Here is a 6,256-nt window from a genome sequence, read left to right as displayed (position 1 = left end):
TGTCCCTCTCCTGCTCACTCTCTCTCTCTCTGTCTCTCAAAAGTAAGTAAACATTAAAAAATTTAAAAAAATATTCTTAAAAATATAATAATAATCCTAAGCAAACAATCAGTGTCCAGCCCACTAAGCAAATAATCAGTATCCAGCATTTCAATCAACAAGATTAACACTGAGTTTTTCAGAAAGCCACAGTCTAGTGTATAAGAAACCATTAGTAACCTGTAATACTAGAAAAAGCATTGGACACAAAATTAAAAGATTCCCATTTGAGGATCTGATATCTGATACACCTAAGTAAGAAAAGCAGAAAACAACACTTTGCTCTCTAAGGTAAAAAATGGAAGAAGAAAAAAAAAGTACCCACTTTGTGAAATAATAGAAAATGTATCTGAAAATGTTTTGTAAACTATGAAACACTATACGTAAGACATTAGTGATGTCTTTGCATACTCTGGGTAAGAAGACACAGGTGAAGTTGCCTTCAGATTAATGGAAAGGGCAAGTAAAGTTTGAAGGAAGTGGTCATCTTGGCTTGCAATTGGCAGGCACATGGGGCTGTCAACAAAGTATGGGGTAGGAGGCAAGGATTATAGTCTCACTATACATTGGAAAATAAATGATAAATAGCAGTGCTGGTGACTCATGGCAGACATTTACTGGGTGGAAATAAATGGAAATGGAAAAAGAACGTAAGATGCATGCCTTTGAAGACTTTCATTAAATGATAGCTATTACTAGTGCTAACCAATATTTATGAACCCCTTCCCTTTCCTGGACACACAGGGAAATTATGCTTTCTGTGCATTTAAATTTGGCAAGTCCATAGGACTTGCTTTGGCCAAGAAACTACAAATGGGAATGACAAGTATCACTAGATGAAAGCATTTTTTAAAAATGTTTATTCATTTTTGAGAGAGAGAAAGAGCACACATAGCAGGGGAAGGGCAGAGTAGGGGGGACAGAAGATCTGAAGTGGGCTCCACACTGACAGCACAGAGCCCAATGTGGGGCTCAAACTCACAAAACACGAGATCATGACCTGAGCTGGGGTCAGATGCCCAACCAACTGAGCCACCGGGTTGCTCCTAGATGAAAGCATTTAAAAGACAGTGTGCAATTTCTCCATATTCTTCTGTCATGCTCCAGAAATTATGGGAGCATTGGTAATAAGGCAACAACACACAATGAAAAAGCCTGAGGTTCTGAGCTTTGACACAGAGGCTAGCTGCCCTGGAGTAGACTTTGAGTGAGAAATGAATTTTCATCTTATTTAGCCAGGAGATTTTTGGTTTTATTTGTTACTACGCCACAAGCTAGCCTATCCTGACTGATACACACGATAAAGAAAAAGTATAGCAGAGTGAAAGAAATTTGGTTTTGTAGTGTCTGTACTTAAAACACTAAACTTATTGATTATGGCAGCATGCTACAGTATTACTCGTGGATATAGGTATTTTCCCCATCCAAGACTTGGTGATTACAAAAGCAAAATTAAGGTAATGCATTTGAATTCACTCAAGGGGCGCCTGGGTGGCTCAGTCGGTTAAGCGTCCGACTTTGGCTCAGGTCATGATCTCGCGGTATGTGGGTTCGAGCCCCGCAACGGGCTCTGTGCTGACTGCTCAGAGCCTGGAGCCTGTTTCAGATTCTGTGTCTCCCTCTCTCTGACCCTCCCCCGTTCATGCTCTGTCTCTCTCTGTCTCAAAAATAAATAAAGGTTAAAAAAAATTTTTTTTTAATTAAAAAAAAAAAAAAAAAAGGAATACACTCAAGACATCCAGAATAGAGAATTGGAAGAATGTGGGGAATGCGAGGTTAATTTTCGATGTAAGAGCCAAGTGATAGATTTCAGAGCAGCTTTTGACATTGATAATGACTTTCTAGTTGATTGTTGCCATATTCAGAACACTTCAATTGTTACTTTCCATTTGTTTTATATTTTTATAGATTAGTAGAAAAAAATCCTTGCTGATTCAAAAAGAAAAAAAAAACAGTTAATATGTTGATGTTCTTAAGACCCTTTTTCCTAGTAGTGTCATTTCATGAATTAATGATTCTGGAACTTATGCTGTTTATTCTATGTTACTTTTTTTTTAAGCTTTGTTTATTTTTGAGAGACAGAGAGAGAGACAGAGAGAGAGAGAGAGAGAGAGAGAGAGCATGAGTGGGGGAGGAGCAGAGAGAGGGAGACACAGAATCTGAAGCAGGCTCCAGGCTCTGAGCTGTCAGCACAGAGCCCAATTCGGGGCTCGAACTCATGAACCACGTGATCATGACCTGAGCCAAAGTCGGACGCCCAACCGACTGAGCCACCCAGGCACCCCTATTCTATGTTAATTTTTAATGTGTATTCTTTTATAAAGTAGACTTCTAAGAAGTGAATGTAAAGGTCACAGGTGTGTATCAGGAGAAGATGATGTCACCACAAATGAGTTAATCTAACCAATTTAAATTTTACCAAGAGCAGAAATCATTAAATTATTTAATCTTTAGCATAGAAAATAATTGTAGAAAGTCCTTTGGCACAATACTTTTCAGATGTAAATATTGGGAGTATATTTTGAAAGACATATTACATATATAGCAAAAAGAAAAGGAAACGGTCCTATGTTTTAAAATTATGTAGAAATACATATAAATATAAATACGTACTTATCGTAATAGCCAGCATCCCAATTGATCTGCAAAGATCCTTGTCTCTTGATATTCTTACCTTTGTGTGATTCTCTCCCACATTGTACCACTGTTGGTCTGTGTGACAAATAGCGTATGGCAGAAGTGATGTCACTTCCAAAATTAGGCTATAAAAGACTGAAATATCCACACCCTTCTATATATAGATATAGATGATATAGATACACATGATATGGATATAGATAGATATAGATGATATAGATATCAATGATATAGATAGATAGAGATATAGATGTAGATATAGATATAGATACAGATATAGATAGATATATTTGTCTATCTCATCACTCACTCTTGGAGACGCCAGTTGCTTTTTTGTGAAAAATTTCAGGTAGCCCACGCATAAGGAAAAAGTCCACAGCCAGCTTCCAGCAAGGAGCTGAGGACCATCAACAACCATGTGAGTGATCTTAGCAGTGGAGTCTTCAGGCCCAGAGGAACTTAAGATGATTGTAACCCTGGGGACAGGTTTATTACAACGTTAAGAGAGACCTTAAGCCAGAAAACCCATTTAAGCCATTCCCAGATCCTGACTCCTAGAAACTGTGTCAGATAATGAATGTTTGCGGTTTTAAGCTGTTACATTGCCAGTAATTTGCTGTGCTACAATGGATATGTGATATTATTTGCCAAAATAGAATAGCAAAGAAGCCCTTAGGGTTTATTGAAGGCTTTAATATTTTTTAAAAAAAAATTTTTTTTTTCAACGTTTATTTTTGAGACAGGGAGAGACAGAGCATGAACGGGGGAGGGGCAGAGAGAGAGGGAGACACAGAATCGGAAGCAAGCTCCAGGCTCTGAGCCATCAGCCCAGAGCCTGACGCCGGGCTCGAACTCACGGACCGCGAGATCGTGACCTGGCTGAAGTCGGACGCTTAGCCGACTGCGCCACCCAGGCGCCCCATAAGGCTTTAATATTTTAAACTTAACACCGTTACAACAATTTTCTTCTTTAAATTAAAATTGTATGAAGTATTGAGGCTTTCCATGATGATTGCGGTCCCTAAATACATAGGGGGTTATTTTCTAATGGGCCCTTTTTAAAAGGTAGTTAACGTCACCCAAAAGTATAAGGTGAATTTTACTCAAATATTATTGGATGAGATAGTATTTTTTTTTGAAAAGTATCTACCACAAAAATGTTTATTTCAGAATGATATATTACTGGTATGGATCATGCTCTCCTTTGCAGAAGGGCATGCTTCGTATAGTGTGGGGCTGATCTCGGGGCTATGTGGATAGTCTACCGGTTGAGAGATGTTTTTGACTTAAACGATGTCCTTTGTTTCACTAAGTTGTATCAACAGATTCTTTTGTTACTAAAAAAGAATATTTAAGGACAGATCAAGTACATGATTTCATCCGTGTGACTTTCTGCTTTCCCAACATCCAGATGGTCTGATGGTTTCAGCATCAGTTCATCAGCAATGCTTCTCTGAGAGTATCTAGTTGAGTCTCACGGAACCAGGCTAGCTGGATCTTCTTAACTAGGTAACCATTCTGTTTAAGCTGCAATTTATGGTAGAAATGGAGAGGAGAGGGGATTAGAATTTGTACTGGTTTTCTAGGGCTGCCATTATAAAGTACCACGGATTAGTTTAAACAACAGAAATTTATTTTCTCAAGATTCTGGAGGCCAGAAATCCAAATCAAACTGTCAACAGGGTTGATTTCTTCTGAGGGCCTTTCTCCTTGGCTTGTAGATGGCCATCTTCTTTTGTGTCTTCACATAGTTTCACATAGTTTCCATAGTGTCTATGTCCTAATCTTCTCTTCTTATAAGAATACCAGTCATATTGGATTAGGGCCCACCCTAATGCTATCATTTTACCTCTTAAAAGACTTTATCTTCAAATGCAATCACATTCTGAGGTATGGAATTCAGACTTCAATACGTGAATTTGAGGGGGGACATAATTCAGCCTATAGGAGACCTGAAATAGATTGTTTCGATAAAAAAACTAAAAGACCAAATAAGTAAAATCAATAGAACACTTAAGCAGAGCTGAATAACAGATATGTGTTATAATACAAGTAAGAATGAATTCATATTTATTATAAGTGACAAGGCTCAGAAGCTATATAAAAATTAATATAAGAATCAAGAGCAACAAAACAATTAATCGTGGAGAATTTCTCCATGGAGCCTGGGTGGGAATCACTGGGGACCAGCTTGGAAAAAGGCTACTACAGTGAGAGAGGAAGTGGTTACATCATCATCATGAAGTTGATAACAAATGATATCTTTAAATGAGGAAGTATCAAAAATTGCTCTCTGGACCATTCAGAGGAGATCGGGTGCGTTCAGGGTGGTATGGCCATAGACAGGACCATTCAAATTGATCAAGGTATAAAGAGATTAAGGAACATATATTTGAGCATTGGTCTTTTTTGGAATTGGGTTGTTTGTATTAAAAGAATATTACAAATGTTTTACGCAAAAGAAATAAAAATCTCAGTTAAAAAGCACATCAAAACTATCGTAAAATACGTATGCATGTGTTAAAGAAATGCACAGTGAAAAAGTAATCAGATCTGGGTATGGATGTTGTAAATACCATTTTTAAAAAAGTAAATTCATTGCCTGTAATGTTTAATTTTAAGAAAAATCATTCTAAGGCAAGCTGGTGGGTTTGCTGAAGTTAAAATACCAGATAGTGGGGCGCCTGGGTGGAGCAGTCGGTTAAGCGTCCGACTTCAGCCAGGTCACGATCTCGCGGTCCGTGGGTTCGAGCCCCGCGTCGGGCTCTGGGCTGACGGCTCAGAGCCTGGAGCCTGTTTCCGATTCTGTGTCTCCCTCTCTCTCTGCCCCTCCCCCGTTCATGCTCTGTCTCTCTCTGTCCCAAAAAAATAAATAAAAACGTTGAAAAAAAAATAAATAAATAAAATACCAGATAGTGTATTCATATGAATAGTTCTTAGTTGATCTCCAGGAAAAATTTGAAAATAAAAACTAATGTGCTTTCTCCCAGGAATTTGAGAACATACCAAATCCATCAAAAGGCTTTGTGATGTGGTATCTTACAGTAAATGGATATCAACCATGTTTATAAAAATGATCTTATTTGGGGTATTAATCTACTTAGCACATTTGGCCATACGTTAATCAAGGTAATCTTTGCACATGTGTGCGTGATGGTATATAATACAAAGCAAATAAAGATATTCTATTTCTCTTTTTATGAAAGACACAGGCAATTTGCCCACTGAATTGCTTTAAAGGCTTTTAATACTAACATCTGTAGTTATTTAATACTTCAGAGCAGGAGTTAACAAACTTTTTGTGGAAAGGGCCAAGCAGTAAATATTTGCAGCTTTTCTGGCCATAACTGGCCATACCTGGTCATAACAGCTTTTCTGTGTCATAACTACCCAACTTTGTCACCATAGCATAAAAACAGTCATCAGCAGGGGCGCCTGGGTGGCTCAGTCGGTTAAGCGTCCGACTTTAGCTCAGGTCACGATCTCGCGGTCTGTGAGTTCGAGCCCCGCGTCAGGCTCTGGGCTGATGGCTCAGAACCTGGAGCCTGCTTCCGATTCTGTGTCTCCCTCTCTCTCTGCC

The sequence above is a fragment of the Lynx rufus genome, unplaced genomic scaffold, assembly GCF_022079265.1.
Source record: "Lynx rufus isolate CCGP_SWC_20201006 ecotype Redwood Valley unplaced genomic scaffold, mLynRuf1.p SCAF_6, whole genome shotgun sequence".
Lineage (NCBI taxonomy): Eukaryota > Metazoa > Chordata > Mammalia > Carnivora > Felidae > Lynx > Lynx rufus.
This window is presented reverse-complemented; position numbering follows the sequence as displayed.